Below are 24,602 nucleotides of genomic sequence, written 5' to 3'. Positions count from 1 at the left end.
AAAGATAGAATTCTGGGGATGCTTATGTATTTAGAGTACTTCTTGCTTTCATTCTTCTTTGGCTTAATGTTGACTGTTTTGAATAGATGATGAAATTTCATTTTCGAGGTTAACTTGAATTTTTTTCTGAAGTCTGTGCCGCATAACGTAATGCAAGAAGAATGTGGAAAGCTAAATCAGTAAGTAACCTCAATAATCCTATTAATTTAGTACTCTGAAATAATTTTGGAGTATCCATAGAGAAATATATAAAAGATATAAATATTATTTTAGGACCAAGATGATAGAATGTGCCTTATTTTTTTCTCCCTTCCTAAAGCCCTTAAAATGCTAATAAATATACATTAAAACAACAGTTATTGCAGAACATTTCCCTTGTTTTACTATTGTTTCTCAATGCACAGTCAGGAGAAGGCTACATGGCAGAACTTCCCTGGTGGAGGCCCAGGAAGGCATTCACAGAATTGTCTGGCAAGAATAAATAAAAGAAGGGTCAGATCCCATATTTAGGATAATTAATAGATTTTTTTTTTAAATGAGACAACCCCGTTCCCTATTTCATGTATGTCAGTAATCTGATTGCAACATTTGCGCCAGGGATAGCCTTGAGAACTGGCTTCTAAACAAAGGGGAAGACTTCCCTGCCTCTGGGGGAAGGGGTGGATTTCAGAAGAACAATGTTGTGAGAAAAATCTGGACTACCACAAGAAGAGCAGAGGGAAATGGGTAAGAGAGTTCTACTAATGCCCTCCTACCTTTCACAATAAATGAGGTCCTGACCCTGTGGGCCTTTACTAACAAAGACCCTGAAGGCAAAGCAAAGCTAACTGTTGACAAGACACATTCATGTATATGGAACCCTGAGCTTGGCCTTCTTATACTGAGTGTGTGTATGTGTGTGTGTGTGTGTGTGTGTGTGTGTTGGGAGAGTAGCATGTAACTTATTTGATAATTAGATGTTTACTAAGTGCCTCCTATACCAGTTTCCTAGACATTTGGAATATAGAAGTGAATAATGCAAAATTTCTGCCTACGTGGACCTTACATTTTACATCCTCATCGGGAAACTCAATGGAACAAATACACCCAATGACATATTCCAATTATATATTGTCAAGTGAAAGAAAGAAAAACAAAGTGGGAAAGAGAAGATATGAATGAAAAGGTGCTGTGGTGATAGATGGTGTGGTCAGGATGGACCTCCTGAGTTGGTAACACTGAATAGAAACGTAAAAGAATTGAAGAGGAGAGGCATGCATAGGAAGAACATTCTAGTAAAAAGAAACCAATAGGTCAAAAGCTTTGAAGCAAAAAATGTGATCAACAAGTACAAAGATCAGCAAGAAGGCCAGTGTCGAACAAGTAAGTGATTCATGCAACTACATAAGAAACTCATAAGAACTCCCCTTTATGGCCAAGGTCATTCTTTCCATATAAAATTGAAGAATCAATCAAGGATCAAAAGATTCTTGGCAAAACTAAAATAGTAAAATACAAAGTCTAAGAGGAAGAACTTCTAAAACCGAATGTAAAGGTAGTATCATAAGAAATAGAAAATCAAATTTATAAAAAAAATTTTTTAAAGTTTATACATCCATTTCTTCTGAACAAGAGAGAGAGAGAGAGACATCCTCAACAGGGTCTTCACATCGTGATACACCCCCAGTCTCAGTTGGCCCAAATCATAGGCATGCAAATATGCGCAGCACATTCATCGAAGTCCAGGAACACACACCCAGGACCTTTTCCACGTGGGTTCAGGTGTGCTGTTGCTGTGCCACTGCTGGGCCTTGAGAAATAAATATATTTTTTTAAGTTTTGCATATTACTTGAGATGAAAGTACAGTGGTAAAATAAGAATAGGGAATTATTTTTTAAAAAATAGTAAGATGAAGATCTTAGAAATAAACTGTTATTTACTTTTTAACATTGGCAAATAATTTTACTATTCTTTTTCATGAAATAAAACTATTTTTACTATTTTCATAAAAAGTATCCTTTTTAATGAAGTAGAACTAGTCAGGAATTCTTATAAGCTAACCAGTGAGTTGATTAAAGCCAGAAACAGAGGGAATGGGTTTCAAAGGAAGACCAGAGCATAAGATTTCATTTTGTCTTCTCTTTTGAGCTCATATGTTTTCAAATTCACAACAATCACATGCCTGCTCAATTAGGAATATGACTACAAATTAGTTTTCCATATTTAAAAGCAATGTCAAGTCTTTAGTTTTATTTCAATGAATCAAATAGTGTACTGAGGAAAAAAAAAAGTGACACTGTACAAATGTAAGTATTCAGACTCACTTGGAGCATTGAGTAGATTTTAACAAAAGTATCAGAAATAAACCTCTCCTTTTGATTTGAAAGCTAATGACCAAATAAGTGGCCAGGGCAAGTAAAAGATATTTATAAAATTACTATTTCTTATTTAACTTACTCTTTTTCTTTTGTTTGTTTGAACTGTAGTAGGCCATGTGGGAGTATAACAATGTAACCATTATACTACCTGCCGGTCACATTAAACTTAAAAAAGATTCTTTTTTTTAACTTTATTTATTTATTTACTCATTTTAATTTGACCAGAGAGAGACACAGCGAGAGAGAGAAAGAGAAAAAGTGAGAGAGTAAGCTGTCCGGTATGCGAACCGTGGTCGGCCATGTGAGTCCAGCATCCTTAACCACCACACCACCTGCTGGCTCCTAAATGTACTCTTAAAGACAAGCACCAGACCTGTTTTGCTCATTCTTCCTTAGTTGCCTTTGCATTCCTCTACTTTTTCTCTGATTAGTCTCATTTTGTTCCACCTTCAAAAACTAGGGCAAATTTTATGTCTTGCAAGAAGCTTTCTCAGATCACCTATTTAATTGGGCATTTTTTCCCCTTAATTATGCCAAGATTTTTGATCAAGGTCATGAATTTGTCCATTTTGAAATGTACTATTGGGTAGGACTTACACTTTGGCGATAGGGAGGAGCTATTCACTGGTTGCAAATGACTGGCCATGATGCTGAAATTCTGCCAGTATTATTTTCTCTAGTCAGGTCAAATTAAATGCAAATGCCACTAGATGATGCAATATGTTAAGTGTTTCACAAATTCTTGCCATTATATAATCAGATTGCTTCCTCCACTAACGGTAAGAATCATTGAAGTACTCACACCATTCTAAGGCATTTTTTGCTCTGGAACTATATAGAGGTGAGGAATAGAAAAAGGGAATGTTGAGGTCCAGTCATGGTAGCACAGGATCTAGAGACACTGCTACCATGTGATGCTCAAGATAATATGAAGGCTCCGGGTTTGCATCCCAGGTTTATCTGAATGCAGCTCCCTTCAGGGCTGGGCAGAGAATCACAATGTGAACACTCTCTCTCTCTTTCTGTCTTGCAAATGAAATATACTTACAAAATTAAACAAAACAAAACTTTGAACCAGTGGATAAAGTACAGAAAGGTAACTCAGGAGTAACCATGATAGACCACCTATATCAACAATATCCAAGTGCTAATCTTAGTTTCTTATGCTATGCTAATTTCATCTTCTGTATGTATTTTTTGCCTAACAAAACTGAAAATTTTTAATGGAAAAAATACTGTGAGCCAAATATTGTTTCTAATATTTAGGCACACTGGAATGCAAATTATATGCTTATTGTTTTAAAAGTTATTTTTGCTTATTTTACTTTTCTATAATATGATAAATAAAATATAAATAATAAAGTATATAATTACTTACAATCAGTGTTGTTATGAATTTTGTAGTAAGTTGTCATTACTCTGTGTCTTAGACACAGGTTCTGCCATACCTAAATAACCCAGACTGGGAAGTGTAAATAACAGGGATTTATATCTAACAGTTCTGGAGGCTGGAAAGTCAAAGATCAAGGGCTGGCTGATTTGGTTCCTTAGTGAGGGTTCTCTTCCTGACTTGCAGATGGCTGTGCTTCTTCTGTATCCTCACACAACCATTATGCTATATACGCGTGCACACATATGCAGAAAGAAAGAGAAAATGCTACTTCTCTGTTATCTCGACTTATAAAGAAATGAATGCCATTGGATCAGGTATCTACATTTATGATCTCATGTAATTACTTCTGTAAATGCATGTATCTCCAAATCTAGTTATACTAAGAGGGCTTCAACATGTGAATGGGGGGCAGCATACAAACATTCAGTCTACAACACTATGTCATTGTCAGACAAGACTCAGGGACAGCCTAATGTTTAGTGAACATGTTCATTTAACAAATATTTAATAGTGGACAAGTCTTTTAGTTTATCTTACAATTTGGGGAAAAGAGAGGTGGAAAAAGATTTTAATATTACACTGTTCATAATTACTGACACTTTAAATGATTCCTTGAAAAATACAATGATTTTATGTCCTCCAGTCTTTCAGTCTCTACCATAGAGTGTACAGTCAGTATATGTTAAGTGGAGACATACAATGTCTCTGTTTCTCATAGCTTGACTTGCTTCACTCAGCAATAGATCTTTCAAGTTTGTCCACTTTTTATCAAATGCCAGGGTCTTGTTGCTTTTTATGGCTGAATAGTATTCCATGGACTGTATGTGCCACACTTTTTCAATCCATTCAACTGTTTGTGGACATTTGGGTTGGTTCAATGTCTTATCAATTGTGAATATTGTCACAATAAATATAGCTATGCAAGCGCTTTTCCAATTGAACATTCTCCTGCCCTTTGGGTAGATACCAGGAGTGGAATTGCTAGATCATATGGTAATTCTAATTGAAGGTCCTTGAGGAATCTCCATATTGTTTTCCACAGTGGCTAGACCAATTATATTCCCACGAAAAATGTATGAGTGTTCCCCTTTCACCCCATCCATGCCAGCTCTTAACATTTTTTGTTTTGTTTTGTTTTGTTTTGTTTTGTTTTAATCTTTACCATGCTGACTGGGATTAGATGGTATGTCATTGTGGTTTTGATAGGCATCTCCCTTATGATGAGAGATATTGAGCATTTTTTCATATGCTTTTTGGCTGTTTGTATGTCTTCCTTAGAGAGCTGTGTATTCAGCTCATTTTCCCATCTTTTAATCAAGTTAATCATTTTCTCCCAGGTAAGCTGCATGAGTTCTCTGTGTATTCTGGTTTTTAGTCCCTTATCTGAAGGAGAGTTAACATTCTCTTCCATTCCAAATGTTGTTGACTCACACTACTTACTGTGTCCTTTGCTGTGCTGAAATTTCTTAATCTGATGTAATCCCACCTCTCTATTTTGAGGATTATTGCCTATGCTTTGAGGGTCTTGCTTAAGAAGTCTTTGCCTACCCCAGTGTCTCCCAGAGTTTGTCCAGTGTTTTCCACAAGTAGTTTTGTAGTTTGGAATCTTAGGTTTAGATCTTTGATCCCCTTTAAGTTGATTTTTGTTAATGGTGACAGGGGTCCAGATTAATCTTTTTGCAGGTGGATGCCCAGTTTTTACAGCAACATTTGCTAAAGTGCTTTTCCTTTTCCCACTGGATTGACTGGTATATTTTTTCAAAGAGCAGTTGGGTGTATGCTTTGGGGTTTATTTCTGGGATCTCTACTCTATTCCATTGGTCTTCATGTCTGTTTTTGTGCCAATACCAAGCTGTTTTGATTATCACAGCTTTGTAATATATTTTGAGGTTAGGAAGAGAGATGCCACCCACTCCAGTCTTCTTGCACAGGATGGCTTTGCCAATATGCGGTCTTTTATGATTCCAGACAAATTCTATGATTGTCTTGTCTAGATCTGTGAAGAATGTCTTTTGTAATTTTATAGGGATTGCATTCAATATGTAGATGTATTTGGGTAGGATTGTCATTTCAATTATATTAATTCTCCCAATCCAGAAACATGGGATGTCCTTCCACTCTTTTGTGTCCTCTTGATTTCTTTTTTAATATTTTCATAGTTTTCCTTATAGAAGTCCTTAATTTCCTTGTTTAGTGTTATTCCTATGTACTTTATACTTTTTGTGGCTATGGTAAATGGTATTATTTTCTTCAGTTCTGTCTCTGTTTGCTTGTTGTTTGTATATAGAAATATTAAAGATTTTTGTAAGTTAATTTTTTAACCCACCACTTTACCATATGCATTTATTACTTCAAGAAGCTTTTTCATGAATACTATTGGGTCTTCTATGTATACAATCATTTACCCAAGATAAGGTATATGTCCACACAAAGACTTATACATGAATGTTCACAACAGCTTTATTTGTTATAGCCAAAACAGGATGCACATGAAAGCCCATCAACAAGTGAATGGATAGGTAAAGTATAATACATAGATGCGATGGAATACTATGCAGTAATAAAAAAGAATGAATTATTGATCCATGCTGCAGCATAGATGATTCTCAAAAGAATTATTATACATTCAGGGAACAAACAAAAAGCTACATTCCTTATGATTTCAATTATATAAAATGTCAGGAAATGTAAACTAATATAAATGACAAAAAGTAGTCTTGTGCTTGCCAGGAGTCAAGGGAGGGAGGTGAAGAGAGATAGGAAGGAAGGGATTACTAAAGGATACAAGGAAACTTTTAAAGGCAATGGATATGTTCATTATTTTGATCAGGGTGATGGTTTTATGGATGTCAAAACATATCAAACTGTATGCTATAAGTATTGCACTTTGTTGTAAGTCAACTATACTTTAATAAAACTGTTCAAAAATGAGGAAAATAAAATACAATGATTATTTCTAAAGTAAAAATCTTGGGACCAGCAAATGGTGTAATGGTTACATTGCTGCACTACCATATAGTCAACTGCAGTTTGAGTCGACCTGGCAATTTCAACTCATGCTGGCTGTGTGTGCGTGTGCGCACAAGATCCTGAGAGGAAATGGAGAAGGGATTGCAATCTGGCCATCCTTCCTGGGGGTGATTTCTCACTTTCTGTCTCTCTGGAGAGTTCATGCACCCTATAACAAAAATCTCTCACTCTCAAAAAATAAATAAATAAATAATATAAAAATCTCAAAAGAGATGCTGAGCATTAATTCAACTAAGTGTAGAACTCAGTAGGATAAATCTAGTTAAAATTTATCTTAATCTAGTTTGGCTATTTAGTCAAATTTTCAAATGCATTTCCAAAAGAAAATCTCAAGTAAAAGATTACCTTTCCTTTAAGTTGAGGTGGTTAAATTAATGTTTAACTATAAAGTATGACTTTTGTTTAAGATATAATCTATTTTTTTTCTTTTTTGGAGAGGTTTTATTTTTTGCTATAGGGCGTGTGCGCTTGCCAGACAGACAGAGAGAGACAGAGAGATAGAAAGCAAGAAATCACCCCCCAGGGGGGGATAGCCACGCCGCAATCCCTTCTCCTCCATTCTCCTCTCGGGATCTTGGGCACGCACACACATGCGCCCAGCGTGAGTTTAAGCCACCAGGTCCAGGACTCAAACCGCAGTCGACTACATAGGAGTCCAGCGACATAGCCATTACGCTAACTGCTGGTCCCAAGATATAATCTATTTTTCATCTGTTTTCCCTGTAGGGCATGAGAAAAGGAGACCTTCTAAACCATAGATCTCTAGTTTGTGATTTTGTATAACACAGTAACAATTCAGAACTCTCTACTCCATTGTAAAACAGATACGTGTGAGTGGAAAGGAAGTTGGCCCACCAAGGAACTTCTATATTGACACCTGAGAGACTTTGCAAACTGCCCAGTAACAAATAGAGAATGCAGCCCACTTTAGACTATCTGCCACACTAACAAAACTCAAGGTGAAGCCAAGTTTACTGGTGAGACAGAGGGGACCTTGGGCCCACTAGAGAACACAGCATAAATTTCAGCAACTAAGATCTCAACAGCAGATGCCAATAGGACAGTCAGTAATGACTAAGACAATGAGTACTTAGAAGACAGAACAAGGACCAACGAAAACTCTGAGAAAAGCCAATGATCCTTAAGCCCCTTTCCCAACACCCCCAAGCCCACAAGCCTTTCCTTGTACTGAGATACTATTGTGACTTGGAAAATGCAATAGGCTTAATTTATGTAATATTCACAAGGACTTTATTATGTAATTATATTTCTTTCCCAAATCAAGAATGGGAAAACAGAGCTTCAGAGAAATTAATTTGGCCACATAGCAAGTAAAGATTCTACCTTGCTCAAAATATTATGCTGAATTGTCTTACTTTATTTCCATCTTTGTTTTGCCTTTCAGATAGAACGGTTACAACTGTTACAACATCTTTAGCATATGAAACCATTGGCTTAATTTAAATCCAGAAATTAAAACATGGTTTATTCTTGAAGAAATCAAAAAGCATTTAAGTCTTAAATAAGCCATAAATGAGAAGAAAAACATTCTAGAAGCAGGAAAATGTTGTACTATTTAAAGCCCCTCCATAGGACAACAATGACTTAATTTTAAAAACTCATTTAAAAATGTTTCTTAGTATAATGGATATATATATCAATGTTCCCACTAAAAAAACTAGAAAAAAAATTTTTATGTTTACCATTTTCAAAGATTTTTCTGTTTTGTTGTTGTTGTTCTTTAAAGAAAGAATATTTGGATTTTTTTGAACTAAATTAATTATTTACTACCTATTTACTATTTATCTTCTAACTTTTTTTTCTTTTTGTATTTGCCATAGAACGAGTGTGTGCAAAGAGAGACAGGGTGAGAAAACTCCCTTTTGCGGATGGTCACTCTGCAAACCTTCTCCCTCCATATCTCCCTTCTTTGGGATTTTAGGCATGCACACACATGTGTCTGGGGTGTTTTTCACACCAGATGGTTGGCTATGTGGTGTCCAGTCACCTTAATCACCAAACCACCAGGTGGCCCTAATTTTTACTTTTTAATTTTACCCATTAGTGATGCTGTCAACATATCTTGGCCAAATTGCTCAGAACTAATCCCTCTTATATAAAAGGTAAAACAGTTTCATAGCACCCCTACTGAAATTTTCATGGGATTTCAAAATTTAAATAGGTTATCCTGTTTTGTACCTGAAGACAATATAATTAAGCTAGTTTTTCATTAGTTTTATTCAATGATTTCTGAGTAATTAATTTTTCTTATTATATGTAAATCTAAAAGCTCCCATTTATATTTAAGCATGTTTAATTAAACACCGCCAAATGCAATGACATTTTATAGGTCAGCATATTGCATAGTTTAATGTGCATGTACAAACATAGTTGCCTTTTGACACTTTTTTAAAGAGTTAACCTTGTAGGGAACCAGCAGTTAGCGTAATGGCTATGTCGCTGGACTCCCACGTAGTCGACTGCGGTTCGTGTCCCGGGCCCGGTGGCTTAAAACTCACGCCGGGCGTGCGTGCCCAAGATCCCGAGAGGAGAATGGAGGAGAAGGGATTGCGGCGTGACCATCTCCCCTGGGGAGTGATTTCTCGCTTTCTGTCTCTATGTCTCTCTCTGTCTGTCTGGTGAGCGCACACGCCCTACAGTGAAAATCTCTCAAAAAAAAAAAAAAAAAAAGAGTTAACCTTGTAGAACTTAAGCTCCTCTCAAGAAAATGAGCTTTAAAAAATATTTCAAGTAAAGCATCAGGCTAAACAAAATCCTCTGCAAATAAGCTCATATAGCTTCCATATAAACAAAAGTTTTCTGAAAACTGGAAAAGATTTGCTTGGAATCAGGCAGGGAAGTAAGATTCTGAAAATTATAAACTCATTCACATTTTCCAAGTGTTAAATAATGTAATTAAATATGTATTAAAAAATGTAGGGCATGTATATAAACTAATGATGGTAAATAGAAATATCTGACCACATTGGGACACAAATTAGAATATTTACCCAGAAAAAAAGACAAAATCAAAAAGAAAAGTGTAAGCAAAAAACAGTGAGAAGCAATCCTTTCAAACGGAATCAACTCAAAGAAAAAAACATTTTTCCTATTTCTAATATGATGTGAAGGGTTAGCAGAGAGTAACCTGTACTATGAATTCTGCTATTTCGGATTAATAAGTAGTTTGCCTTGACCTATGATACTTCATATACACACGAAATGTTAATAGTAGAGTTGAAATTTAACTTAACACATGAGAATATTAAAATCTAGACTGATTAATATATCAATACATATTCAAAACATCAGCTTTTAGACCTGCAGATTGTTGGAATTTTTTATTCAGTGACTTAACTATTGGAATTTTTTCTTGCATGACCTGTTTTTTAACTAGGGCAAAAGACACTTAAATAATTATAACAACATGACACAAATATTTTGATAGAAGGGCCCTATTAGTAGAAGAATTAGGGAATTATTTCTAGTTGGGGTACAAGGATGATATGCAAAAAAAGTGTAATAATTTAGCTGGATCTTAAAAGAGAAAATATATTTTTTAATATTCATAATATTAATGAATTTAAGGTGAATTTGGGGAAAAAAATGTTCTTTAGGCCTTTATTAAATTACTGGTCAACAAAATAGGAGGGTGTTTTGGTTTTATTTTTAAAATTTTTCCAGAGAGTGCATGTGCTTGCCAGAGATATATGGATAGACAGAGAAAACGAAAGAGAAAGTGGGAAATCATTTCCCATGGGGCATGTTCACACTGCAGTTAATTACTTCTCTATTTCTTCCTCCTTTTGGAATTTTGGATGCCCATGCACATGTGTCCAGCATGTTTTCTCAAGTCACCAGGTCCAGGACTGGAACTGAATGGGTGGCCGTGTGGAATCCGGACGCCTTAACCACCAGGCCACAAGCTGACTCTTGAGGGGTTTTTTTATATTTTAAAGCTAATAGGACATGCCAACATTTTTTCATAGCACCATTGGGACATATCCATTAAATTGATTAATGTTTTCAGTTTGGTTGACTCATCTGACAAAGCAAGGTCTTAACATGCCAACATAAGAACCAATATATATTAATATATAAAATGTGGCATCATATATACATTAACTGCCTTAACCCTTAAGGGTAAAATCAACCCCAAACATTAAGCAACTAGAACCAAAAAATTTTCATCTCCAGTAATTCTGTACCTTAAGTATGCTCTACAGAGTGGACCCTTGGATACTGATCCTCAGAATTTCTTTTTTAATATGAATGTTCTAATGACCTAGCATCCTGTTTAACCGAAGAATCTAATTTTCTAGCATCCTAAATCTTTATGAGCATTTGTGGTCCTTTTAATGGCAGTCTGAATCAGGAAAGTAAATGCCGCCTCTGTGCAAGGACAGCAGCCTCCCGGGTGAACAGACAGAATACCTGCAATCTTCATTCCTTTGCGTGCCCTGCTAGTCTAGTAAGTTTTGAAAACTCATGAGTAGAATCCTATATAACTTACTGAGCTCCAAGTGATGGAGAGAATAGCCTATTTAAATGATACTTCTATATACTTTGTGTTCCTTTACTCATATGTAAGGCCCCAAATTTGCAGTATTGTTACCATTAGTCCATTCCAACACATGCCCTCCAGGCAACACTGAGAGAGATATGTAGAGTCCTCTTATCAGTAGGGGTACACTCCAGGATCCTCAGGAGATGCCTGAAAAACCAGACAGTTCCAAACCCTATAGTTACTGTTGTTGTTGTGTTGGTGTTGTTTTTTTTTTCTCTCTATTCATTCATATGTAGGGTAAACACTAACTTATAAATTAGGCTCCATAAAAGCTGAACAACAAGTATTAATTAATGAAACGATTATAATACCCCTTGTGCTTTGGGGCTATAAAACAAGTGTTACGTGCTATAGTTTTAATGTATCCCTTCAAAATCGCTGTGATGAAATTTGATTGTAATGGGACTAAGAGACCAAAATGTTAACGCAGCTATGAGATTAAGAGGTGAGACCTATGGGGATGATTAGAATTAAGATGATGAAAATGTGACCCTCATGATTGAATCCCAATGGGTTTAGAAGGAGGGGAAAACAGGCAGACCCTGAGACACTCTCCTGCTCTCTCATCAAGCAAAGGCCTGCTCCTCCTCAGGACACTGCAGAGAGGCCCCACTAGCAAAGAAGCCCTAAGCAGATGTGAGCCCAGGACCCTGGACCTCCAACAATATGCTAAATCAACCTCTACTCATAAATCATCTAGAGGCATGCATTTAATTTTTAAGCACCAGAGAACAGACTAAAACATTACTTGCCACAAGCATTCAACATCATGACAGTCAATCTAATGACCTCAGTGGCTACTAACCAACCAACCAGTAGTAGCATATGGATACACTGGACATAGACACACTGGGCAAAGGAATGATTCACATCTTGCCTGGGGCAGAGTAGGATGGGTGAGATTTTATCAAGCTATCCTGAATTTTCCATTTAATATTTTTGAAACATGATTGACTGTGGGTAACTGAAACCACAGAAAGGAAAATCGCAGATAAGAGACTTTTTTAAAGTCAAGTCCAGAGGTTGAACATCTGGGAAAGGGTTATTTGAACAGACTGATTCTTTCCATATATAAACAGGATATATGCAAAGAGTACTTTGTACAGGAATAATTTAAGGTTCTTTACAGCCATTCTTGCTGTCCAGGAAGTTACATTTTGCTATATAGATAGTAAAATTAGTAAAAGTCCCCAAAACAGATAGTCCCGCAGGATCATCAGTGGCACCCAGAAACAGAGTAAATACCTAAAATTACAAGATCATGTCTCCAATATAAGTTTCTTTTGGAACAACCTTCTAAAAAGATTTCACTAAATACTGTTGTATGATAAAATGTTGATGTGCTTGATTGAGCCAATATACAGTGGATTCTGGATGGAAAATCTCATTTTATATCCTTTAATGATGTATAGTGAATGAATATAAGTAAATAAATTTAAATTTCAAAATTTCAAAAAAAAATCCAAGTATTTATGAGGCTTTTCCTATTTTACACTAACTCAGCTTATTCCACATCACAGAAAAATCAGCAATGGACACCAAGGTGAAATTTGACACTTTCTCTTACAATAAGTGAACTCCAAGATGGAGACCTCTTCCCGGGTGTAAAATTAATTCACTATGAAGGTAACCCTAGTGGCACAGGAGCCTGAGTTTCCTGCATCATTAATGCCTTGACTCACTATTATATTAGGCCTTCAAAATCTTAAGTGAATTTTCTGTTTATTGTGTAGTCTCTTACACTGTGTTACATTCTTAACAGAAATTGTCTTCTTATTTTTATAAGATTTATTTAATTTTCTTTTAGATGTTTTTAAAATTTGCTACAGGGCACATGCACTCATTATAAAGAGAGAAAGTTAAAGAGAGAAAGAGAAGTTGCAAGAGCAAGTCACCAGGGGACCAGCAGTTGGCGTAATGGCTATGTCACTGGACTCCCATGAAGTAGACTCTGGTTCGGCTCCCGGACCCGGTGGCTTGAACTCACACAGAGCGCAGAGTGGGTGCCCAAGATCTTGAGAGGAGAATGGAGGAAAAGGCATTGCAGTGTGGTCATCACCCCTGGGGGGGGGGAGTTCTCATTTTCTGTCTCTCTGTCTCTCTCTGTTTGGTAAGAGCACGCACTCTATAGCAAAAATCTCTCCAAAGAAAAAAGCAAGTCACCAGGTCCAGGACTCAAACCACGACCTGAGGGAGTCCAGCGCATTTCACCCCTATGCCACTTACTAACATGTCTTATTCATTTCCATGTTACTAAGGCCTAGCACTGTACTTAGTACAAAATTCCTGTTCATTGAGTATCTGTTTTGTAAATTTGAAACAACTATTACAAAACAATGTACTATGACTATAAAATAACCATTAGCATTACTTACGATAGTGGAAGATTTTAGTCATTGTAGATGTTCATTCAGCAGACAATTACACAGCCTATTATAAAGAGGAATACCACACACGCACACCTTTTTTCATATATACATCACTATTGCTGTATATAAACTGTAATATACATGTTTTTACTGAAATGTCAAGATATACAATGTATATAAATTATTTCTCCAAAAATTAAAAAAATGTTAAAGTCTAGTCATAAAGGCTAAAATAACTTTTTCTACAAATGGAGTAGTGAGATGAGAGATGTTTTACTTATTTTTTTCATTATCTTACCTTTCATTTTGTAATTTTTCTGTAGTATCTATAACTTTTATAAAATGAAAATACAAAGAAATAAGTATATATATATATATTTGGCTAGCTGCAGTGACACTGTAATAGGATGGCATTCTGACATGCTGAGGCTACATGAGAAGGTTCCAGGTTCCTATCCCAAGGTCTCACTCTACAGGCCAGACAGGCGCTTATGTCCATGATCCTGACAGGGTGAGGTTGGGGAAGGGTGTGGCATAAAGACCCTTTGGGGAGTGGCACTCTTTCTCTGTCTCTCTTTCTCAGAATAAATAAATTAATTAATACTTTCTAATGCATAATATGTTTTTATTTGATTATTTATTTTATATCCTGGTGTCAGTAGCTTATTTTATTATTATTTTTTTTTTTGGAGAGGTTTTTGTTATAGGGCGCGTGCGCTTGCCAGACAGACAGAGAGAGACAGAGAGATAGAAAGCGAGAAATCATCCCCCAGGGGGGATGGCCATGCCGCAATCCCTTCTCCTCCATTCTCCTCTCAGGATCTTGGGCACACACGCACATGCGCCTGGCTTGAGTTTTAAGCCACCGGGTCCAGGCCGTGAACCACGGTCGACTACGTGGGAGTCCAGCGACATAGCCATTACACTAACTGCTGGTCCCATCAGTAGCTTATTAATGATCATTTATTTGACATTTCAGTGCCTTAGGTTTTAAAAAATAGGATTCCAGAGGAAAAGAGAAAAATAGAGACGTGGTAAAAAAGGCATTTACAATGTACAAATACTACTGCCTCACTTAAATGAAATCAATTACTTTTCAAATATTTGGCTAATTAACTAATTTGAATAGTATTCTCATAAACCTAAAGAATTTTAATTTCTTGTAAAAATGTACTCTGTCATTACAATATTAGTCCCTTATACTCAAAGTGTTCAAAATACTTTCACTGTCTCTAAGTTTTTTCCTCCTTGCTTTTGTAAATTTGGTGTTATGCCAAGAGGAACATCTTCCAGCTGAAAAAATAGAATTCTTCTTGGTTTGTTGGAGCATTGAAATGTACACTGAAAATAATTTGAAAATAATTTATAGTTTTGGCTCAAACAGGAACTGAGATTTTTTTTTTTTTGAGCAGTTGCCAATTCCTCTGTACCTGGTTAATCACTTTTTGAAAGATGTAGGGCTTCATTAATAGCTTCCCATTGCTCTTGGAAGACACAAAGCACAGAAAGATTAATTCAATATTTGAGTTTTTTGGCATTTATGTAAAAATATTAAGCTATAGGTGGGGTCATTATTATTCTTGTATTCTATATCGTTCTGGAATGAGAACCCACTTAAATATGTAATCACTAGTATCTCCTATTTCAACCTTCAACCTCAAAAATGGTTCTATTCTGTGATATATAATCATTGACTTGGTTTAAGAAACAGTTCTAGTTAAACAAAAAAAATAAAAAGTTTGCCAAAAGTACATCTGGAAACAATGTTAAAGGCATGGATTTTTACATTAAGAATCTTATAGGAAAGGTATACTTCCAAATGAAAAAGCATACCTTTGATTTTCCATTTAAGAATCATTTCTAATTTTTCAATGTTCAGTCAGTTTCATAACAATTTGGGGGAGGCAAGTACTGGCATTGTATGCTCAAGTTAATTGCAGTGATGGATCTTGTATTTCATTTTTCGGTACCATCCAGTAAAGAAAGAACTAAATGTGGAATGTCAGTTTATGGAAATCATGTACATAGCAGACTGAGGTTTCTTGGTATGTTCCTCCTGCAGCCAGTTGAAATGCTTCCATTCCTCCCTTGAGTGTAATGGGAGAACACTTTTTGGGTTTTGAGGCTGCAAATGAAAACCTCTTCAGTTGTATCTTTAAAAACAACTATCAAATAACTGTATGGTATGTTCCTTCTTTTTTTTTTTTTTTTTTCTTTTCTACTCAGAATTTGTCTTTCTTATAGCTTTTTTATTTAGTTTGGTATTCAGCCTAATATCTGTCTCCTCAGCTGGTACCAATTTGACTCCTGGTTTCTGCAGAACAATATGTGCTTCGATAAGCCAGCTGGCTACATAGTCTGATTTTTCACAACTTACTGACATAATCAGCTTCTGCCTACGCCATTCCAAACATGCAGATTATCACTGGGTACTTGCATATTGACACTACTCTATTATTATTTTTCTTTTCTGGAGGGCATTCTCCTCTGATTATTGAAAGATTACCTGATGCCTTGGTGATGACCAAAATGTAAAATTCTGTCCTGGTAGATGAATACAATTAAAATAGTAAATAAAAAGTTGAGAACTTAACTGAATAAAAGATTACACACTCTACCTGTCAGTTAAACTTTTTGTGTATCCACCTATGCTGCTTTGCTTCCTATCAGAAAGGAAAAGTTCCCCTTCCTCCAAACAAAGCCTTCTATTTCATCAACTCCATACATTGTACTCTCTTGCCAAGAATCTTAATATTTGCCTCTTAATTTTTTTTTCTTTTCTTTTTTTACCAGAGGGCACATGCATTTGCAAGAGAGAGAGGGGAAAGTCTCCCTCAATGGGGCATAGTCATGCCACAATTCTTCTTCGTCCAGCTCTCTCTCCTATCAGAAATCTGCATACATGCACATGTGTACAGTGAGTTTCTTAAGCCACTGGGACTGTGACTCAAACCATGGTCAGCCATGGGGACTCTTTCTCTTTTAGCCATTGAGCTATGAGGATGGCTTAATTGTAATTTCTTTTGTAATGCTAATATATTAATTTAAATAATAATTATTAACTTAAAATTATTCAGTCTGTTATAATTAATGAGAAAAAAAGCTTTTCCTTGATGTCACAGCTCCATTTGAATCATAGCTGTTCTCTTCACTTCCTCACAGTACAGAGACAGACATGTACCTTCAACAGAGTCATCTCACTGCTGCCATCCACTCCCAGCTTCAGTTGGCCCCTGATTATGGGCATATGCAACCCTGATGTGTTTAGAGAGGTCTTCAGAAGTCAGCCTAAAAGATTCCCACATGGGTCAGCCTCACGGAGCCTTATGTTACTACCACTGCGCCACTGTCCAGGTCCATGCTACATCTTTTTATTTTTTTTTAGAATTATTTTATTCATTATTATTATTATTATTTTAATTTGACCAGAGAGAAAGAGAAAGTGAGAAAGCAAGCCACCAGGTCTAGGAATCTAACCAGTGTCAGCCATGTGGGAGTGCAACACCTTAACAACCATGCCACTTACTGGCTCCCACACTACATCTTTTTGAAGAACTGCCTAAACTTGCTCCATTGAGTTATCTTCAAGTCACCTCTTAGGTTGGAATGCATTCAGTTGCAAACAACAAAATAAAAAAAGGAAAGCTAGGGGCCGGTCAGGTAGTGTGGTGGTTAAAATAGCTAGATCATATATGGCCAACTGCTCAGTTTGAGTCCCGGACCTTGTGGCTTGAAAAACACACAGGGCAGGGACCAGCAGGTGGAGTGGTGGTTAAGGTGCTGGACATTCCCACATGACTGACCACGGTTCAAGTCCTGGACCTGTTGCTTGCTATGGATGAATAAATAAAAAATAAAATAAAAAAAAGAAGAAAAACACACAGGGCATTGTGCCTGTAAACTTAAAATCTCAAAAGGAAGAAAAGGGGATCAGCAGTTAGCGTAATGGCTATGTCGTTGGACTCCCACGTAATCGACCGCGGTTCTAGTCCTGGGCCCGGTGGCTTAAACTCACACTGGGCACATGTGCGTGCATGCCCAAGATCCCAAGAGGAGAATGGAGGAGAAGGGATTGTGGTATGGCCATCCCCCCTGGGGGGGTGATTTCTCGCTTTCTGTCTCTCTGTCTCTGTTTTTCTGGAGAGTGCACACGCCCTATAGCAAAAACTTCTCCAAAAAAAAAAAAAAAGAAGAAAAAAAAGAAAAAGGAAGAAAAGAAATTGCAGCGTGACCATCCCTCAGGAGAGTACTTTCTCACTTTACCTCTCTCTCTCTCTCTCTCTCTCTCTCTGTCTCTGTCTCTGTTTCTCTTCAGTGAGCGCATGCACCCTCTGGCAAACTAAAATACACACACACATATTATATATATTATCTATTACTAAATACATATATATAACATTGCAATATAATAGTGATACTAGCTCTGAAATCGCATGCAGATATCATACATGTACAGGAAATATTAGCTAAATTAATAGCTAAAACTTTACTTTTTTTTTTTTTTTGAGAGGTTTTTGCTATAGGGCACGTGTGCTTACCAGAAAGACAGAAACAGAGAGACAGAAAGCGAGAAATCACCCCCCACAGGGGGATGGCCACGCTGCAATCCCTTCTCCTCCATTCTCCTCTCGGGGTCTTGGGCACGCACGCACACATACCTGGCGTGAGTTTAAATCACTGGGTCCGGGACTTGAACTGTGGTTGACTACATGTGATTCCAGAGACACCGTCATTCGGCCAACTGCTGCACCTGACTTGTTTGTTATATTTAAAACATATTTAACATCAGTGCTATCTCTTAAAATAATGTTTGTTACAAGCATACTATTCACTATATTAATTAATTACACTATTAATTATCTTATACTGTTTTCCCTCAAACTTTGAACTACCTATGTTAATGTTTGTTGACATGTCAAATCACAACTTATACCATTGACTTACAGGAACTAATTTAATCTTTAACCCTGAAAGAAAGTCATTGACATTCTTACATCACATTTTAATAGCCAAGAATCTTTGCTACTAATTTTAATAGTTAAGGACACTTTGAATTGCAAATATCAGAAGTCTCAGTTGAAAAGGAGTAAAACTTAAGCTTTTTCTAGTTCATCTTCAGTCTGGCTTCACTGAGCTGCATTAGCTCTGGTATTTACTTTTTTTTTTTTTTTAAGCTCAGGGGTAATTTGAAAATTGGGTAGACAAAACCTTATGTAATCATCTCTTTTTTTCTAGGCACAACTCTGCAGCAACAATTGTCCCCTCGTGATGAAGGAAGTACATAACGTGAGGCGCTTGATTGCGACCTGCCATCTTGCCTCTGGTTGTTAGTTTGGTAGCATTTCCAACATGCATAGATTTAGATTTCTGTCCTTCAGCATCATAAATGGTAGGACTTAAGAAAAATTGGCTTTTAAAGATCTATCTACTTCCAGATAAATCAATTACAGCTAAGCTTTTCTGTTTTTTATGGTTCCTCAGTAAGTAAAAGATGAAGCCCACATACTTCAACATTCTAAATTTTTCCTACCAACTCTCTTACCCCGAAATTTCACTAAATGCATGATCTAAATTCTACAATCCAATAGGCAACATTCTCATACCTTTTTCACTACCATGAGTAAGACTTGCCAATCAGGATGCTTACCTACTATGTATGCTATTGCTACTCAGCCAATTAAGAAGTTCTGCAAACTATTACTTCTAACACTTCCACATTCTGGTACCAAAATGTGAGTCAGTGAGAATTATTTAGTATGAGTACTGAATATCAAAACCAACCCCAAATGGCTTAAATAAAAAAAAAGGAATGTATTGGTTTATGTAGTTGATAATTCAGGGTTTACCTCTGGCATAAGTAAACATTAGGTACAAACAATGTCATTAGGACTCACTTTCATATCATCTGTGGGTGGGTTTTGGTCTCTGACCACAGGTGGCAATGAGGCAGCAGTTGTAGTGCCAAGTCTGGCATCTCTCTCAAGTCAACTCTGGTGACGGAGGAGTACCACTTCCGCTGTACCATTTTCAAGAGCAGCCTCATTATATCTTACTTGCCTTGAACATATCTCATGCCTAAGCCAAGCTCTAGGATGTGAAGCAACATGATGTACTAGTTAACTCTGGGAAAGTTCTCTTACTTCAACTCTAAGCCAGGAATGGAGACCAATCCACGCTTGTGGAAAAAGATAGAAGATCAATGTGAAGTCTGAGGCTGTTTTGCCGAGTTGAGCTGCCATAAGAAAATACCATAAACTATGTTGCTTTTAAACAACAGAAATGTATTTCTCACAGTTCTGGTGACTAAGTATAAAATCAAGGTGCTAGCAGATTCAGTGTCTGGTGAAGGCCCACTTTCTCATAAATGGTACCTTCTTGGTATACTTTGACATGATGGAAGAGACATACAAGATTTCTTGTGCATCTATATAAAGGCACTAATCCTGATCATGAGTGGTCCACCTTCGGACCTATTCATCTCCCAAAGGCTTCATCTCTTAATACATTACACTGGGAATTAGGTTTCAACACATGAATATCAGAGGATGCAAACATTCAAACCATGGCAGGGGCTTTGAATGGAAGAGGAAGGAAATAAAATGTAAGATTAATTGACAGAGAGACACTAAGACTAGACAGCAAGCATGTAACTGGAATAGAATTTGAATCTACAAAAGTTTTTTTTCTGCCTATGTTTTCTACTTTGCCAGGTAGCATGTATGCTCAACAGAGACAGAAATAAGGAGAGGGAGAAAGCACTCCTCAATGGGTTATGGTCATGCCACAATCTTTTCTCCTTCATTTCTCCACCCTGCAGAAATTATGGTCACAAACAGACATCTGCCTGGTATGATTTTTAAGCCACTGGACTGGGATTCACACCACCCTTTCAGGTAGCTCCCTTATCCATCAGGCCATAGGGCCAGCCTGAACCTAAATAAATGTTTAAGTATATACCATACTATATCCCTATATCTAATATTGAAAGGTTTTCATAACTATAATAAATCAATGATGGGCCAGCAGGTGGCGTGGTGGCTAAGAATGCTGGAATCCCACATGGCCAACCACAGTTCAAGTCTTGGACCTGGCAGTTTACTTTCTCGCTTTCTCTTCCTCTCTTTTCTCTGGTCAAACTAAAATAAATAAATAAAGTTAAAATAATTATTTAAAATAAATAAATGATATAATTCTCTATATCATTTTATATACTTTCCCTTTCCCACCCAAAATGGGCTGGCCAGAGACATGATGGTTAAGGCAGCTGGATGGCACAGTGTTGACTGCAGGGTTCAAGTCCCGGACACTGTGGCTTGAAAAATATGTCAGGTGCATGTACATGAATGTCCAAAATCCCAAAAGGAAAAATGGAGAAGGGATGGCAGTGTGGCCATTCTCCATGGTGGCTGTTTACCATGGAAAGTGAAAGTAGTTTTCCCTCTCACTCTCTCTGTCAGTCTCTCTCCTGCAAGCCCACATACCCTCTAGCAAGTTAAAAAAAAAAAAAAAAAAGTCTTAAGAACTTCTTTAATGTATTATATTATTTCACATGTAATTTTTGTCATTGACACTTTTGTGTGCTTATTCAAATATGCCTTCTGTTCACTGTTGTGTCTGCCTCCATTAAGAAATAGGATCTTCAGGGACCAGGAGTTAGTGTAATGGCTATGTCGCTGGACTCCCACATAGTCGACCTGCGGTTCGAGTCCCAGACCCAGTGGTTTAAACTCACGCCTGGCGCGTGTGCATGCGTGCCCAAGATCCCGAGAGGAGAATGAAGGAGAAGGGATTGCGGCATGGCCACTCCCCCTGGGGGGTGATTTCCTGCTTTCTGTCTCTCTGTCTCTCTCTGTCTGTCTGGCGAGCGCACGCGCCCTATAGCAAAATCCTTAAAAAAATAAAAAAAAGAAATAGGATCTTCATATTTTGACATACTTTAATCAAAAGGAGACAAATGAAAGAGAACAAATAAATTTGTTATGCCCACACATGCTCAAAGGAATAATATTTATCTATTAAATATAAAAAAAAGAAAAAAGAAATACAAAAATATTTATCTATTAAAATAGAAAAATAGGGGCCAATGGTGGTGAAACAGTAATGCAATTGGACCCACGTGGGAAGATTCTGGGCTCGTGTCCCAAGGCCTCCCTATATATGCTAGGCATGTGTGGGTATGCCTATGAACTGGGCTGGCTGAGGCTGTAGGTGGACTACAATCATTACCACAGAGCTACAACATAGTGAAGGCTAAGCTCACTTTTCATTAGATATAATTAATAAGTCAATGGAGATGGAAATATGGTACATTATGTGCTTCCAGATTTCATCCTACTTAATGATGTTTACCACAAATAAAATAGTTACATTGTATGGCTATATATAATGTAGGGATAAGTAAATAAAATGATATACCAAGTTTAATTCATTCAATAAATATCTAGGGAGCTTCTATCATGTATCAAACAACATGCTGAAAATGAGGAATACATTAGTAAACAAACGTAGACTATAGTCAGGAAGTGAAGGAGTAAGAGATAAGAACTCACTTAACACAGTATGTTCATCGTTAAACCTACAAAAAGTGTGCTGGAGCCAGGTGTGGGGCAGTAGTAACACACTAGACTCATGTAGCAAAGGTCTTGATTTTGTGTCTCAGGACCTCCTGAGTGTGGTGTGTGTGCATATTTGTGCCCATGACCCAGATGGCTAAGACTAAGGTGGAGTGTGGGTGTGAGGAGCCTGTTAAGGTGCTTCTCTCTCTCTCTCTCATGGGAGAAATGAATGACCTTAAAAGTTTGTCTCATTTCTTTTGTTGTTGTATTTATTTTATTTTTAAAAAGCTTTTTCTTACAATTACTGAGTTCTTACAATTACTGTGCATAATTACGGCATACCAAATCAATTTTCCCATTATAAATACACTGTATATTGGTCCAATTAAAGATATTACTTTACACATTATCATCAATAGATAATGTCTTATTAGTATTTTTTAGTTTTTTTTCTGTAGAGCTGTGTACTCACCAGAGACAAAAACAGTGAGAGGGAAAGTGAGAAATTATCCCCAAGGTAAGAAGGCCATGCTACAATCCCTTCTCCTCCATCTTCCTCCCAGGATCTTGGGCATGCATGGATATGTGCCCAATGTGATTTTCAAGCCACTGTGTCCAGTACTCAAACCATGGTTAGCCATGTGGGACCTCAGTGACATAACCGCTACACCATCTGCTGGCTCCCTGAATATTGTTTTTTAATAGGAAGAGAAACAGTAAAGATTGTGATTGATCCTCAATGGCAGCTTTATTGAGATATAGCTGACATACAATAAACTGTATGTATGTAAATGTACAATTTAGCAAGTTTTGACAAATGTAGGGACAAAACCATCACCACAATCAATTTAGAATAGGCTTTTGTTTTGTTTTGTTTTGTTTTCGAGAGGTTTTTGCTATAGGGCGCGTATACTCGCCAGAAAGTCAGAGAGACAGAAAGCGAGAAATCACCCCCCAGGGGGGATGGCCATGCCACAATCCCTTCTCCTCCATTCTCCTCTCAGGATCTTGGGTACGCACGCACACATGCCCATGCCTGGCATGAGTTTTAAGCCACCGGGTCCGGGACGTGAATCGCAGTTGACTACATGACATAGCCATTACGCTAACTGCTGGTCCCTAGAATAGGCTTTTGTTGGTGTGAATTAGTAACTATAGCAATAGAATATCTCTCTTAATCTAAAAAGAGTTTCCACCAACCTTTGTGGTATTCTTTCACCAAAAGAAAAATTTAAAATCATAATAATCATTTCTTTATTTAACCAATGGATATTAGTAATGCTGTATACATTAAAATGATTTTTCCTGTACATCTTTTGGTTTTTGTCTTTAGATTTTTTGCCATAGGGCACATGTGCTCGCCAGAGCCAGAGAGAGAGAGAGGGAAAGTGAGAAGTCATCAACCACAGGGAATGGCCATGCTACAGTCCCTTCTCCTACATCCTCCTCTCAGGCCTTTGGGCATGTGCATACATGTGTCCAGTGTGATTCTGAAGTCACCAGTCTGGGACTCAAACCGTTTTTGGCCATGTAAGAGTCCAGAGCCTTAATTACCTTGCCACCTGCTGGCCCCAACCTGTATATCTTTTACTACTGCTATTGCTACTTTAGGAGATCTACATGACTTTTTTGAGAGTTAGGCAAAAATCATGAAGTGTATGTATTGTAAATTTAGCAAATGTAATTTGGCAATAGAATAGAATGGAGTGTTACTTATATTTTGCTAAGCTAATACAACAAATGTGAAGTGATTGGTGTTTTTATGTTACTAGAAAATGCACAGGATTGGAAGTCGAAATTCTGTCTAAAATTACCTAGACTGTTTTCTTTAACCTTGAACAGTGATTTCAAATCTTTCAACCTTGCTTTCTCATCTCTAAAATGCACTGTGCATATGAGTTGTTCAGAGAATGAGTTAGAAAGTGTTTTTGAAAATAGACACTTTAGAAATGATACTTAAAACTCTATTCCAAACATAACTATTATGGCTTTTTTGATGTTTGTATCATTGAAGTTTTACATTGATTCTATTTTTATGCTTGGTCACTGCATTTCCATAGTACCTTTCTCTGAAAAATAATTTTTTACAACATGAAACATAAATAATAGCAATGTTTTATTATTACCAAGAAGATTATAAAAAGGAATAAAACAAATTAAGTAGGTTAAATCTTGAAAAGTTACTGAGTCACATTTTTTATTGGACATGGTATGCCCCATAAACAGAAAAAGAAAAAAGAAGTCAAATTTGTTTCTGTGTGTTTTCCTCTAAGAGGTAATGCTAACATTCTCAGGGAGGAGACAAGCCCAACATTGAGGAGCTTATGTCT

This window comes from Tupaia chinensis, unplaced genomic scaffold (genome assembly GCF_000334495.1).
Source record: "Tupaia chinensis unplaced genomic scaffold, TupChi_1.0 Scaffold140874_1, whole genome shotgun sequence".
Lineage (NCBI taxonomy): Eukaryota > Metazoa > Chordata > Mammalia > Scandentia > Tupaiidae > Tupaia > Tupaia belangeri.
This window is presented reverse-complemented; position numbering follows the sequence as displayed.